General features: G+C 37.6%; 1 protein-coding gene across 3 annotated transcripts in view; it reads right to left on the reverse strand.

The window, feature by feature from the left end:
- DNM1L (dynamin 1-like) overlaps positions 1-15,854 on the reverse strand; it is a 54,149-nt gene that overhangs the window by 37,869 nt on the left and 426 nt on the right. The gene's annotated exons all lie outside the window — the stretch shown is intronic.

Consider the following 15,854-nt stretch of genomic DNA (forward strand, 5'->3'; position numbering starts at 1 on the left):
AAAAAAAAAAAAAAAAAAGAAAAGAAAATAGGGCCCTCCCTAGTGACACAATGGGAACATAGCACTACAAGTCATTTCACTGCGAGTTTGATCCCTGGCCCTGTAGGTGATCCACATGGCAAAGCAGACCTCTCCTGACTCGCCTGCTGCTCCCCTCAGCAGTGTACTTCTTCGATATGCCTATTCTGCTCCCCACTCTGTCTTTGGTGAATCCTCTCACCTCCCCTGTACCTCTCACCTATACCCATGTATGAATAAACAAATCTTTAAAAAACTAAAAAAAGAAAATGAACAAAAACTCACCAAAAAAAAAAAAAGCACAGAACTAAAAAATGTTACAAAAATATAAATCAACTTTACTTTGTTGGTGGCAATGTAAACATTGGCTGTATTCTGCAGTTTATGTTGCAATAAGAAGTAAAAATAAACATATGTCAGAGTGCAGAAATTCTATTTCTTTTTAACTTACAGAAATTCTGAAATAAACACAATGAGACCTGATAGAAAGTGCTAAAGCAAACCATGGAGAACACAGAAGTGTTCCTGAACAAGATGATAAACTGTTCCTCCTCCTTTCTCTCTCTCTCTCATTCATTCTCTCTCTCTCTCTCTCTCTCTCTCTCACACACACACACACACACACACACACACACACACACACACACACGGTGGAGAGAGGCTGAATACTGGATTAACAGTGCCAGTGAGCAATCTTAGAGGAGTACATGAGTAAATCACAGAGGTATGACTGTGTAAAGTACCGTAAGGGAGTAGATATTTTGATACCACTTACTTGAGGCTTAAGTGTTATGTATATAACACTTAAATAGTTCTCTTTCTCTAAAAAGGAAGGAATTCAATAGGATGGTGGAGTTAGGTGCTGTGGTGTTCACAATGCTATTCTTTTTACCTTTTTTACTGATGATTTTTCAAAATAATTTCTAACACCTCAAACTGGTATAGGGTCTCAGGGTGAAGAGGTAAAATAAGTCAAGTTCCCTCCTCTTCACACAGCCTGGATCCAGCTTAGAGACAAATTCCTGATGGTATATATGAGCTGAACAGCCCAGCTCTACAGCAAAGTTCAAAGTAGTCAAGATTCAGAGAAGTGGGAGCAATTCAGGTCACGTGATCTAGAATAGAAAATGATGGGGTAATAAAAACAAGGCTTTCTGTTCTCTTCTGTTCAGTTATTTATGTTTCTCTGCATTAAAGAATGGGTGGCGTGGGAGGGCACGGGAGGCACTATCACACTCTCCCTAGGACACTGACTTCAGACCCTCCAATGTGCCATGTGTGGTTGCTCCATTACTAGTCTGACAACAGTGGGAAGTGTTTTTCTTCTAGGAAGCCTGTTTTTCCTGCCCTCCTATATTGACACTCGTAGAATTCTATTTTGTGGGGTTTTGGATAGCAATTTGACTTCACAAGTGTAACTAAGCTATAGTCTCTTCCAATGTTTGTGCCTGCAACTGTACTCTGAAGATGGCTGAGTTCAGCATGGAAAACTGCTGTTGTTGCTTTATTCTGTGGGTATAAAGCACTTGGGGTAAATGACAATCAATGATGATGAGGGCTGGCTCTACTAGCTCTCACCTAGAAGTGTCACATCTAATAAATTTCATTACATATTTGAGCTCCCTCAAATTGCTTTTCTATTTCACAAGTTAAACTTTCAGTAATTTCACTATAACTATCACTTCCTGTCACCCACTTCTGCTCAGCTACTGTGTATTTCCTTTTTTAAAGAGATACCACAGAGGGCTTCCCTGGTGTCCCAAGGGATTAAGTTTCAGCACTATGAAGCTATCAGCAGTCAGTATGAGTTCCATACATGGCCAGGGAGTTGACCCACTTGGTGCAGCAGACCTCTCCTGTCTCGCCCACTGCTCCCCTCAGTGGATTTCAGTAACTCTACCTGTTCTGCTTCCTACTCTGTCTCTGGGGGATATGCATCATGCATGCCTGCACACAAACCACTCTGGCCTACAGTGGATTTCAGTAGATCTGCCTGTTTTGCTCCCTATTCTGTCTCTGGCAAATACACACACACTCCACACACCTCTGCATACCCCCAGCTCTTGTATGCACAAATAAAATAAATATTTTAAAACACAAAGGGGGTATCACAGAGAAGATACTTGAAGTTTGTTCCTGAGTTCTGTATTAACTTCATTATATTATACTAATTCTCTACTTTAGTTTCTAGCTTTATTGCTGCTGATCTTCAGTGAGTTGTAATTTTAATATACTTGCATATTAGTTTTGTTTTTCTTTCTTAAGCAGGGTTACTATACATTGAGCTTTATGTGTCTCCAAAATTCAGGAAGCCCAAGTCTCTCAAAATATGACTGTACCCATAAATGATTTAGCTAAAAGAGCCATTAGGGTTTCCAATTAGGTAGTCCAACCTGTCAGGCGTCCTCATGGAGAGGAAGTGTGGCCACAGAAATCAGGGCTGTGACATGCAGAGAAAGGACCACAGGGAACATCCGCAAGCCAAAGACAAAGGTCTCAGAAGAAACCCTTGATATCAGACATCTAGCCTCCAGAATGGCAACAAAGTCAATTTCTGTTGTTCAAACCACCCATGTTGCCTGGTATCTGGTTACAGCAGTCTCAGCAAACTAATTCAGCATTATCAACTCAACAGTCCACAGAAGGCAGGTAACCTGAAAGGGTAATCAACCCAAGTTAAAATGACATGACTGTATTCTTCAAGCATTTTCATACATATTAAAAATATAAGAATATTTTTCACATCTCAAATATTTCTCAAGTTTAAAAACAAAATATTTCTTTTTTAAAAAAAGATTTATTTATGCATAGAGAACTGGGGTACAGGCCAGAGGTACAGGGGTGGTGAGAGGTTTCACCAGAGTGGGGAGCAGAACAGGAAGACAGACGAAGTACACTGCTGAGGGGAGCAGCAGGCAAGAGAGGAGAGGTCCGCTGTGCCATGTGGGTCACCTCTGGGGCGGGGGATCAAACTCACACTGAAGCAGCTGCAGCTAGCTTGCAGTGCTGCATCCTAATCCGCTGTGCCACCAAAGAGGGCCAAAAACAAAATATTTCTTATATTGAATATTGAATTGAACATTTCCCAATTAGCCTAACTTTCTTTCAACATGAAACCAGGAAATAATCAATTGTTCTCTCACACTGAAGTAAGACAAGAGCAACAAACAAGATGACAAATGGCCACCACACAGACTAGAGCGAGCTGTGGCTAAGGAGACACAGGTCCACTGAGAATATGAACCCAGTTTTGTTAGATGTACTGATTGGTTTTTCAGTAAGACCCAGAAACCTGAGCCTTTCTACTAAATCCACCACCTGTAAAATATTAACAACTGATTTTATAACAATATATGCATCAGTTCTGGTTAAAATGGTGACACTGGAAGATTGTGAATTCTCATCCTCCCATGGACACATGGATTTACAGCAACAAATTGGAACAGTTCTTTCTCAAAGGAACTCAACTGCTGGCAGGGTGCCTCCTATACCAACATGAAGCACACCCCACCTTTAACACCAGCCCTTGCACAGTGCTCCACAACTAACTGGGGATGAAGAGCACCCAGCTTTTCTCTAAGGAGTGGTTTCAACTAACAACTAGCTTTGAAAGTCAAAGGTGCCAGTATCCCCAAGAAACGAGATTGCCACAAACTATGTTAAGATACAGTTCCAGGGACAGGCAAATGGAATATACAGGAATGCCCATCTCCCTTCAGTCCTCAGAAGAAGATACATTTGCTACTAAATGGCAGTGCTGACTACAGCCTCACCAGGAGACATTGACAAGTACTGGCACACCCTCCACTGCTGAAACCTACTGGACCACGCCAGAGGGGCAGCCAACATCCAAAGCAAAGTTAACAAAGTTCATCTCCTACAAGAGGCCACTCCTTCAAGACCAGAGAGTTAACCGCTTTATCCAATACTTGGAAACTAACACAGAGAATAAGAAGTATAAAGAAACTAAGGAGTATGTTCCAGAAAAGAATAAGATAAATCCTTGGAAAAGACCATAATAAAATGGAGGTAACTGACTTATCTAAGAAAGAGCTCAAAATAGCAGCAATAAACATGCTCACTGAGCTTAGGGAAAAAATAGATGAACAGAGAAGTACAGATAAATACCATATAGAAATCAAAGAGCGAAACAATAACTGCACTGAAGAATTAAAATATGGTTGTTTAATAACAGACTAGATAAAGCAAAAGAAATGACCAATGAACTCAAGTACAGGGCAATGGAGCTCATCCTATCAGATACCAAGAAGGAAAGAGATGATAATTTACTAGAACTTAGGAAACATCAAGCAGAACAACATTCAAAATTTATAAGGCTAACAAACAAGGAGAGAGACATATGTGACAAAAAGCCTAATTAAAGGAAAAAAATGGATAAAACTAGCCCTGAGATACAGATGTAAACAGACATCCAAATCAAGAAACTCCAAGTACTAGTAAAATAACCCAAAGGGAACCACACCAATACATTTTATAATTCAAGTGTCAATTATAAGGAGAAAATCTCAAAAGCAGCAAGAGAAAAGCAACTTGCTATGTACAAGGAAAACCCTCATAAGACTATAAAGCAGATTTTTCAACAGAAATATTGCAAGCTAAGAAAAAAAAAAAAAACCTGCCAGCAAGAAAACACCATCTAGCAAAGGTGAGGATAGGAGAGAAAGTTTCCCATCATTAAAACAGACAAGAAATGTTAAGACTTCTTTAAGCAGAAATAAAAGGGTGTGAATAACAGGAAAACAGATGGAAATGTAAATTTCACCAGTAAAGACAAATGTATAGCAAAATTCACAATAATGGTTGGAGTAATGACTTATAAATGTTATATGAAGGTTAAAGACAAAAATAGTAAAATAATTACAATAGCTTGTTAATGGATACACAGATCGAGGGATATAAATTGTGACACCAAAAACATTTAAGATGTTAAGGGTTTATAAAGAGCTTTAGAATAAGTACAAATTGATGTCACTAATTTAAACAGAGCATTACAAGTTGTTTTATGTTTTGCTGCCCCATGGTAACAAAGCAAAAACCTATAGGAGATACAGAAAGTACCTAAAGAATCTAAGCATAACACTAAAGCCATCAGACCACAAGTTGAGAAAGGAACAAAGTATAAAATAGCTAACACCTACCACAATGGCAAGTCACATGAGTCAAACTTACTGTAAATATAAAGTCCTCAAATCAAAAGATAGAGTGGTTGAACAGATTAAAAAAAAGTAAGATCAATCGATCTTCTGCCTACAAGAGACTTCAGATCTAAGACTCTTCAATGCATACAAGATTACCTAAGATTCTTTTAAAAGAATCTGTACATGGGCTGAAAATGACTACAAAAAGATATTCAATACAAATGGAAAAAAAAAAGCTGAGACAGCCATACTGATACTGGACAAAAGAAACTTTGACAAAAGCTGCATCAAGACAAAGAAGGTCATTATATAATTATAAAAGGTTCAATTCAACAAAAGGCTATGACATTTGTAAATATTTATACATCCCACATAGGAGCACCTAAATATATAATGCAAATATTGACAAACACACATGAAAAAACTGACAAACATATAGAAAATACTGTAATAGTAAAGGATTTTATTATCTCATTTTCATCAACAGATAAATTGTACAGACAGGAAATAAAGAAACTCTGGCCTTAAATGACACACTGGACCAGATGGACTTAACAGATAAATACAGAACATGCCCCTAAGTAATGGAATAGACATTCTTGTCCAAAGGAAATTCTCCAGGGTAGACATTACACTAGTGTTTAAAACTTTATTAAGACTGAAATTATATCAAGCATCTTTCCCAACCACATACTAAAAATTAATTACAAGAAAACCAGAAAATTCATGAGGGTGGAGATTAAACAATATACTAGTTAGCAACTAGCAGATGAAATAACAAAAATCTTGATATAAACAAAAGTTAACAAAATATACCAATATTTAACAAATGCTGTGAAAGCAATCTAAGACAAAAGTTCAAGATAAAACACCTACATTGATAAATAAGAAAACTCTCAAACAACCTAAATCCAACACTGAAGAACTAGAAAAAGAACTTCTAAGCCAAAAATTAGTATAAAGACCAAAAAGCTAGCTTTTGAAAAAATAATACTACTAATATTTACCTAGACTCACCAAGAAAAAAGGAAAAAAAAAGTTCACAATTGAAAGGAGAGGAGACATATACAACTGACACACAGAAATATACAAGATTGTAAGAGGCTACTATGAAGAATAATGTGCCAAAAATTGGACAACCTAGAAAAAAACGGGTCAAGTGCTAGAAAAAACCTATAATGTCTGAACTATGAAACAATATAAAGATTTATAGTCAGCCTTATAATATATAGTGTGCCAACTGAATCATTATCAAAACCTCCCAACAAAGAAAAGTCCAGGACCAAATGACTTACAGGCGAGTTCTACCAGACATTTAAAGGATAATTAATACCAATCCTTCTCAGATTCTTCCAAAAACAGAAGAGGAGAGAAAACCTCCAAACTCATTTTACAAGACTATCATTACTCTGACACCAAAACCAGGTAAGGATACCAAAATAATATAAAATCACAGGCCAACAGTTCAGATGAACACTGATGCAAAAAACTCTCAGCAAAACATTTACAAAGGCAATTCAAGGATAAATTAAAATGATCACACACCATGAATCAGGTAGGATTTATTCTAAGGCTGTAAGAATGGATCAATACCTGCAAATCAATCATTGTAACCTACTACATTACCAAATGAAAGAAAATCATATGACCTGCTTAACAAATGTAGAAAAAGTTATTTGACAAAATTCAGTATGCTTTTATGTTAACAATTCAACGACATAAATAGGATACCTACTTAATATAATAACATTATTATATAATATAATAATGACAAATCCATACCCAACATATACTGCCCAGTGGTGAAAAGTTGAAAGCAGTTCTCTAAGATCATGACAACACAAGATGCCCACTCTCACCACTTTTATTCAACACAGAACTGGAAGTCCTTCCTAGGCAAGAAAAATAACTAAAAGTAATCTAAATAAGGAAGAAATAAAATAATATAAAGAAATAAAAGCAATCTAAATAAGGAAGAAATAATTTGCAGGTGGCAAATTATTGTAAGTCATAAACTCTAAAAATGGCATTAAAAAGTCAGAACTCGGGGCCCTCCCTGGTGGAGCAGCGGGTTAAAGCACAGCACTGAGAATCTAAAGCCGCTTCCACATGAGTTCGATTCCCGCCTGCCCCGGAGGTGACCACATGGTGTGGCAGACCTCTCCTGACCCGCCCACTGCTCCCCTCAGCAGTGTACTTCGTCGATCTGCCTGTTCTGCTCCCCACTCTGTCTCTGGTGAAGCCTCTCACCACCCCTGAGCCTCTGGCCTGTACCCCAGTTCTGTATGCACAAATAAATAAATCTTAAAAAAAAAAAAAAAAAAAGCCAGAACTCGGCCCTCCCTGGTGGCGCAGCGGGTTAAAGCACTGCACTGAGAAGCTAAAGCCACTTCCACATGAGTTCAATTCCCGCCTGCCCCGGAGGTGACCACATGGTGTGGCAGACCTCTCCTGACCCGCCCACTGCTCCCCTCAGCAGTGTACTTCGTCGATCTGCCTGTTCTGCTCCCCACTCTATCTCTGGTGAATCTTCACCCTCCGTATCTCTGGCCTGTACCCCAGGTCTGTATGAATAAATAAATAAATCTTTAAAAAAAAGTCAGAACTCAGTAAAGCTGTGGGACACAAAAATCCATGCATAAAATTCTATTGTTTATATATACTAATAAACTGCCAGGAAGAGAAATCAGGAAAACAATACCATTTTCAAATGCATCAGAATCAATGAAATACACTGGAATAAATTTAACCAAGGAAGTAAAAATTGCCTATACACTGAAAACTACAAGACACTAATGAAAAAAAGTTGAAAGACACCAGTTGGAACAACTTTCCTTTGTCTCTAAGTACAAACTTACACTTAGCTGTAAAATAAGTAAGTGCTGGGTATACAACACGGTAACACCGCTGTAGGCTTCATAGGTAATTTGTTAATAGTAAATCCTGTGTTTTCACCACAAGAAGAAAATGTTATTACTGTTTAAAAATCTTCTTAACTTTTATTCACATATAAGAAAATATTCAAGTTAGCTAAACCTACTGTGGTCAGAATTACACTATATATAAATCAAACAATCAAACTGTATGCATTAAACTTGATGTATATCTACTATTTCCATAAAATTGGAAAAGGTGTCCATACTACACAAACCAATCTACAATTCCCATCAAAATTCTTTTCACAGAAATGGAATACTAAAATCTCTATAGAACCACAAAATAGAAATCAAGCTAGTAGCATCATATATTCTATTTTCAAACTGTAACAAAAACAACCAAAACAGTATGGTACTGGCATAAAAGTAGCATTCATATCAACAGAATAGAACAGAGAACCCAGAAACAAATCTATGCACATGTGGTCAATTAATTTATACTAACAGAACCAAGGATATACAATGGGGAAAGGACTGTTTTTTTCAGTGAAAGTTAAGAAACTGGACAACCACATATTTAAAAAAAAAAAACCATACACACACACAAAAATCAAGTGAAAATAATTTAGAACTTGAGCATAAAACCTGAAATCTTAGAATTCCTAGAAGAAAACTGGCAGTAAGTTCCTTAACATTGTATTTGACAATGATATTTTAGATCTGAAACCAAAGACTACAAAAAAAAAAAAAGATAAACAACTAGGAATATACTAAACTAAAAAATTCCATCTACAGTGAAGAAAATCATCAACGAACAGAAAAGGCCACTAATGGAATGGGACAGATTATCTGCAAACCACTTATCTATCCTAATAAGGGATTAGTATGAAAAATATACAAGGAACTCATACTACTCAACAGCAAAAAAGCAATGTGATCTTAAAATGGGCAGAGGATCTGAACAGACATTTTTCTAAAGGCAACACACAGATAGCAAACCGATAAAAAGGTATTCAAAATCAGTACTGTCATGGAACTGGAAATGAAAGACAAAGTGTAATGTTATCTTTTATTTGTTATTGTCAAGACAAGTGATGGTGAGAATGTGGTGAAGGAAAACTACCAGCGCTGCTGGTGGGGCTATAACCTAGTGAGTGTTATCTGTGCACATCAGTATGGAGAGGCACATCGAAAATTTAAAATGAAACTGCCATATGATCCAGCAATCCCATTTCTGGGTTTTTACCCAAAGGAATTGAAAACAGAGAGATAAACACACTCCCACATTCAGCATAGAGTGAAGACAGACTAACAACCGAAGTGCCCATCAATAGATAAATGGATAAGAAGATGTGATTTATACACATGTTGAAATATAATTTAGCCTTTTCTTTTAAAAAAAAAAGATCTTGATATCTGCAACAACATGGGTGGACTTTCAGGGCATTATGCTAGCTAAAATAAATCAGAAAAGACATTCTGGTCTCACTTAAATGTGGAATCTAAAAATAAATAAGTAAAAGAAATCTAAGACTGAACAAAAGATTGAGGGGGGTGGGTAGGGAGTGGGCAAAATAAGTGAAGGTGGTCAAAGGGCACAAACTTCCATTTAAAAACAAACAAGTCCACAGGGTGCCATCAATAGCCTGTGGACTATATGTATTAACACTGCATTGTGTATTTGAAAGTTACTAAGAGCACATTTTAAAGTTTTCACACAAGAAAAAAACCTATTTGTGGTGATAGAAGTTATTGCACTTGTATGTGAAATCATTTCTCAGTGTATGTAAATATATGCACTATATATACATACACATATATACTGTATCTCAAGTTTTTAAAAACCACACAGACTAAGAAAAAAACATATCCATGGGATCCTAGTTTTCTGTCTTGGTAACATGGCTTGTGCTGGCTTCCGAATGATGACCAGATCTTTGCCCATTTTCTGGTAGTTTAAATATCAATGTGCACACTCTTTCCGGGCAATTTGGCTCTCAGAATCAAGTCCTCTTGGCACTCTGGCCACCCTTTTCCCATATCTACGCACTCCTTAAATTGATTCACTATCTGTCCTTCCAGGGGCTAAAGATTTGTGTCATCCTATAGTTTTGTCCAAACTGCAGTGTACTGAAATTTTTACTGTTTTGAATTTCTATTTTGAGACCCTATCTTTCACTGAAATGACTCTGTCATATTTTTAGCTCTTTCTGATAACCAGCATCAGGTGGGAGTGGAGAGTTATATATATTTACTATGCCACATCAACTAAAGGTAATTCAATTTTTAACATCTAGTATTTTATTTTTCATTAAGACAGACTCTCAGTTCTTTATTTTGATAATAATATAACAGATAAAGATGTAATTGTGAAGTTAAACCACCTCATAAGCTATGATGCTAAAATGTGATTCTTATACTGAATAACTATTATACACATGGCTCAACAACAGTAATGCTTTAACTACCCAGGATCCAAATTTGCTGATACACTGCAGATATAACAGACCTTACAGAGAAATTATTGGTTATAAAATTACAAACTCAGCACTGTCTGAATATAAGAGTCCAGATATGTGATAAGGCCATGAACTTGAATAACAAAAATTGTCAATATTAATATTTATAATCTTCCTTAAAAGCAGAAAAATTATGATAATTAAACCTAGAGATTGAATAAGTACAATAAACTGTAAGTACACAAAAGAAATCCACAAAGTCACAAATGATAAACCATTAAAGAAAATGAAAGCAAGGAGAGAAACAGGGAAGTAACAGCTATCAAAGTCTAGGCCCTCCCAGTTTGCACAACCACATGGGTTCAAGCGCCTGCAAGCAAGCAGCAGGTGCTTCAATGCATTCGAAACCCAGCCCCAGAGGTGATCCACATGGCTTAGCAGACCTCTCCTGACCTACTAGCTGCTCCCATCAGCAGTGTCCTTTGTCAATCTGCCTGTTCTGCTCCCCACTCAAGTGAATCTCAAGTGTCTCAAGTGAATCTTCTCACTGCCTGTGTACCTCTGGCCTGCACCTGTTCTGTATGCATAAATAAACAAATCTTAAAAAAAAAAAGTTTAAGTCTCAATAAAACTAATAGATACAATGGTTCTGGTCAGAAATCAAGGAAGCCAGAGGTAGTAGCCTGACTTAAAGCACAAAAAAAAAAAAAAAAAAAATCAACCAAGAATTCTGTTTTTAATATTGTTAAAACAGCAATACTTCCTAAAACAATCTATAGACAACACAATCTACAAAAATCCCAATGGATATGCTTGAAGAAAAGGAAATACCAATTTTAAGATTTTTATGGAATGGCAAGGGACTCCAAAGAAAAACTTGAAAATAAAGTTGTGGAATTCCTATTTCCTGATATCAAACGTTCTGCACAGCACAGCAAAAGTAATCAAAATAGCGTGGTACTGACATAAGGATAGACACAGAGACTAAAGGGAAGGAACTGAAGAGCTGGGAAATTATCCTGGACATCCACATACAACAGGTTTTCAACATGGGTGGAAGATTATTCAAAAGGGAAAAAAAAGCAGTGTCTGCAACAAGTGGTGTGGGATCAACTGGATAGGGACAGAGGAAAGAATGATGGGGGATCCCTACTTTGTACCAAAGATAAAATTTTAGGCAAAATGTAATCCTAAATGTAAGGGCTAAAAGGGCTACAAATACTCTTACAAGAAACTATAAACCATGACCTTGGAGTTGGCAATGTTAGATAGGATACCAAAAGCACAAGAAACAAAAGAAAAAAACAGGCAAACTAGACCTCACTAACATTTTTAGATGCTTTGCATTATAAAAACTTTAAAGAGAAACTGGGGGATGGGGAAAAATATGTGCAAATCACACTGATGACAGCAGACAACCCCAACATGAGTTTGAGTTCACAAAAATATGTTCAGCATCATTAGAGAAATGCAAATCAAGCCCACAATAACATACCACTTCACATCATCATTAGGACAGCTATAAAAAGATAGGTATTAATGAGGACACAGAGAAACTGAACCCTCCTACATTGCTGATGGGAAGGTAAAATGGTACAGCAACTATGGAAACAGTTTGGTAGCTCCTCAAAAAAGTTAAACACAGAATTATCTTGTGACCCACGAATTTCACTCCTAGGTACATAACACAGAAAAACTGTAAATAGACACTTAAGCACAAATGCCCACAGCACCATTCACAACCACCAGATTGCCACAACTCAAATATGTACCAATAGGAAGATAATATACAAGGCACGTATGCATAATGGCCCCCTGCAAAGACAAGGCAGTTCTACAAAAGACCAAGCAAACAAGAGTTACCAGATGACCCACTGGTTCTACATTTAGTTATACCCAAAAGAATCGAAACTTACATTCACATGAAAACTTGTGAACAAATCCCATAAGCAGCATTACCCAGCAGAGTCAAAAGTCCAGAAATAACCCAAATGTCCCTCAGCTAATAAATGGATAAACTGGCACACCACACAATGAAATATTACTAAGGTTAATTTCTAATACTGGCTACAAAATGATAAAAAACTATTATGCTGAGCAAAAGAAATCAAACATAAAAGGCCTTTATGGATATTTCTAACTAAATGAAATATCCAGGTGGGCAAATCCCTATAAACAGAAAGGAGATCAGAAGTCCCAGGACTAGCAGGAAGGTGAAGCAGGGAGTGACTGATAATGGGTACAGGCTTTCTTTACACTGTAAAGAAAATGTTCTGGAGCAAACTTAATGAATATGCTAAGGCCACTGAACCATATATTTTATAATTGTGAATCATGTTGTATGACGTATAGTTCAATTTTTATGCTTAATTTTCAAATCTGGCTTGCAATAGGTCAGTTAAAACCAAAAATTCTTCATTTTGCATTTGTCCACTAAAGTGGACAGCTAAAATCGCTGACATAAAAGTGAGTTCAGTTACTAGCAGCAGGTGAACCAGAGTCTCAAGTGAACACCAGGAGCACTGGCACCTGTACTGGGTAGTGGTGTGAATTACATGCTGGGAGGCTCCCCCTTCCAACTTTCAACTGGAGTGAGTAATTTCCCAAGTCATGAATGATGTTTAAGTCTTATTTCCTCCACCTGCAAAGCTCACTGTGGTCTAACAGCATCAGCCTTGTCCTTGGCTCCCATTCTCTGTTGTTTCTGCACAGAAGATCTCAGCTAGAGGAAGAAGCATGTAATTGATTTAGCTAGATCAATGAAACTGAATGATGGACAGCTGTAAACATGATTCCCTCTCCTAAGCTCCTCCCATGCTCTAGGTCCCATAGAGTGTTCAGGAATTTTAGAAATCAAAGTTTAAAACAGTTAAGACAGGTTGTCTCCGAGGCGGGGCTGTAGTGAAAATGCCAGAGATGAATCTTACTGAATAATGGCCCTTTCTCAGCCTTTTCCAGTTTTCCCACATTTTAAAATTAAAGGGTGGGATCATGCCAATTTAGCGTAAAGGACGGTGGGTGCTTGGACAGAAAGGGTGGTAAGTGACATCCAGCTGAGGAGATGTGAACCTGAACCTATTCCCTAAATCATGTACAATGTTGTAAACCAAAATAGGATGGGGGAGGAGGGGAGGGGTATTAAGGCATACCTTGTTTCACTGCCCCGAAAATATTCCTTTTACAAATCGCCTTCCTTTTACAAATCGCAGGTCTGTGGCAGCCCTACATGGAGCAAGTGTTCACTTCAGATCTGTCTGATTTACTTCAGCCCCATGTGCTGTCTTTTTAGACGTAGTGCTGGTGTAGTGCACATTTATCAGGATTGTGATAAAGTTAAAACATAACTTTTACAAGCACTGGGAAATGCATGACTTGCTTTATTATAGTATTTGCTTTATTTGTAGTAGTCAGAAACTAAACCCATAAAATCTGACATGTGCCTGTCACTATTAAGAAAAATAAAGTGGTAACGACTGATTATTAAACTTCTCTGCAAGAAAAACTAAGGAAACTCAATCCACCTCAGAAGATTGCACCACAAATAAGAAAGAGCTGGATGCTCTCAAACTGAATTGCTATGACCACAGAAATGCATCCTGAAAAGTGGATCAAAACCTTTTCTGTATTAGGTAAACACTAATTATTTTTGCTAAACAAAATAAACACAAATAAAAAGTATAATAAAAAGAATAAATAAAGTATACTTTTCCATCGCAGAGCTAGGAAATTCTACATAAGAACTGCCTACAGTGAGTGGTTCACTCCAGAGTCATAAAGTAAAAGCCTATGGGAACTGTTCTAAAAGTTCAACAAAAGAAACCTGCAGTCACATAAAGTGCAGGTAATCTGAGATAGAGACCACACCTGTGTAATGCGGGCTATTTTCTGGGAAGCTCAGATCACTGACCACATCTGAGGTTCACAATACCCCATTCCAATGAATATAAGGATCCAAATATGTGTTATATCTGTTATTCAACACAGAATGGCACATATGACAAAGTGGTGGCTGACATATATTCAAATTCAGTAGAAAGTTTTCTTTCAACACACTGAAAAAAATAAGGAAATAGAGACATTGTTTCTATTCTTAGTTATTTCTTCTGTAACTGAATAAGGGATTGAATTTCTGCTAATAAGAAAGTGATTAAAGATGGCCTAATTAAATGAAGCCTACAAATGCTTAATTCTTTGAAAAATTTCAAACATCAACAAGCAAACATAAGTAACTGTTACTCCTAGGCTGGTTGTTGGCACAATGGTAAGAGCTTTACTTTTCTACCTTCCCCCTCCTGATTCTGATGCTTTAGGCACTGAAATGAATTTATTTTGTGTAAGAAAATTCTTGGTTTTAAACTGTTAATGCTGAGATACTCTCTACCCCAGCTTCTTTTACTGCTTCGTGTTTTAAAAGTACTAAGAATCTCTCACAAGTATATGAAAAGTTTCAGGCTTTTTCCCAAGAAATACTTCCAAATTAATACCAAAGGAGATGTCATACTTCCATCATCTGTTTCAAAACAAACACGCTTTTATGATAAAAGTTCCAAGGTCTTAAAAGCTTGTCTAGTGACTGAGCAATATTCACTCAGCATTATTTCCTGAATAGCTACTACATACCCCCGACTGTTCCAGAGACTAGAAACAAACACAGCTGCGGACAAGACATGCTGAACTGCCACTGCACATCATTCATTATGTTGATGACTCAGTCTCCAATAATTACAAGTAGCAAGAATTACAAATACTACAATATGAGTCGGCAGGATTCAGCAGGATCTATAACACGCCTACCGCAGGCCAGAGAAATCCTGTTCCTAAATAATTCCAGTTAGCGAATTAAAAGCAGAAGAGTCTGGTTTCCCAGGTTCCCCATGATTGAATATACTCTCTTGGCTTCTGGACTGTACATCTCTAAGCTATAATATTTACATCGACGCTTTCATGTGATAGCCGGTTATAGCCACGCACCTCACAAAATACGCTAAGAAAGCCGTCCCCTTTCGAGCAGAAAATATCACCAAAAAACGAAGCATTTCCAGTCAATACTCTAAGCAACCAGTAAAATGCGATTCTCTGAACTGATTAAAGCTCTGAGGTTCCGCTTCAGCCAGGGCAACCTGAAAGCTGAGACAAGTAAACGCCCTCTCCGTCACCCTAGAAATAATGCTGTGTCCAACATTTCTGCGCACTGAAAACGGTGTTACGCACGAAACCCACCTCGGAAGGGCGAGGGGCGCTGACGCCCCATCGCGACGGAGGGCCAACCCGGCCTGCTTCGGAGCCCAGGGCCTCGGCACGCTCCCGCCGCGGTGCGGCGCTGCCCGGGGTCGCAGAGCCCG

This window comes from Condylura cristata, unplaced genomic scaffold, assembly GCF_000260355.1.
Source record: "Condylura cristata isolate star-nosed mole 26May11 unplaced genomic scaffold, ConCri1.0 scaffold00004, whole genome shotgun sequence".
In the NCBI taxonomy this organism is placed as follows: domain Eukaryota; kingdom Metazoa; phylum Chordata; class Mammalia; order Eulipotyphla; family Talpidae; genus Condylura; species Condylura cristata.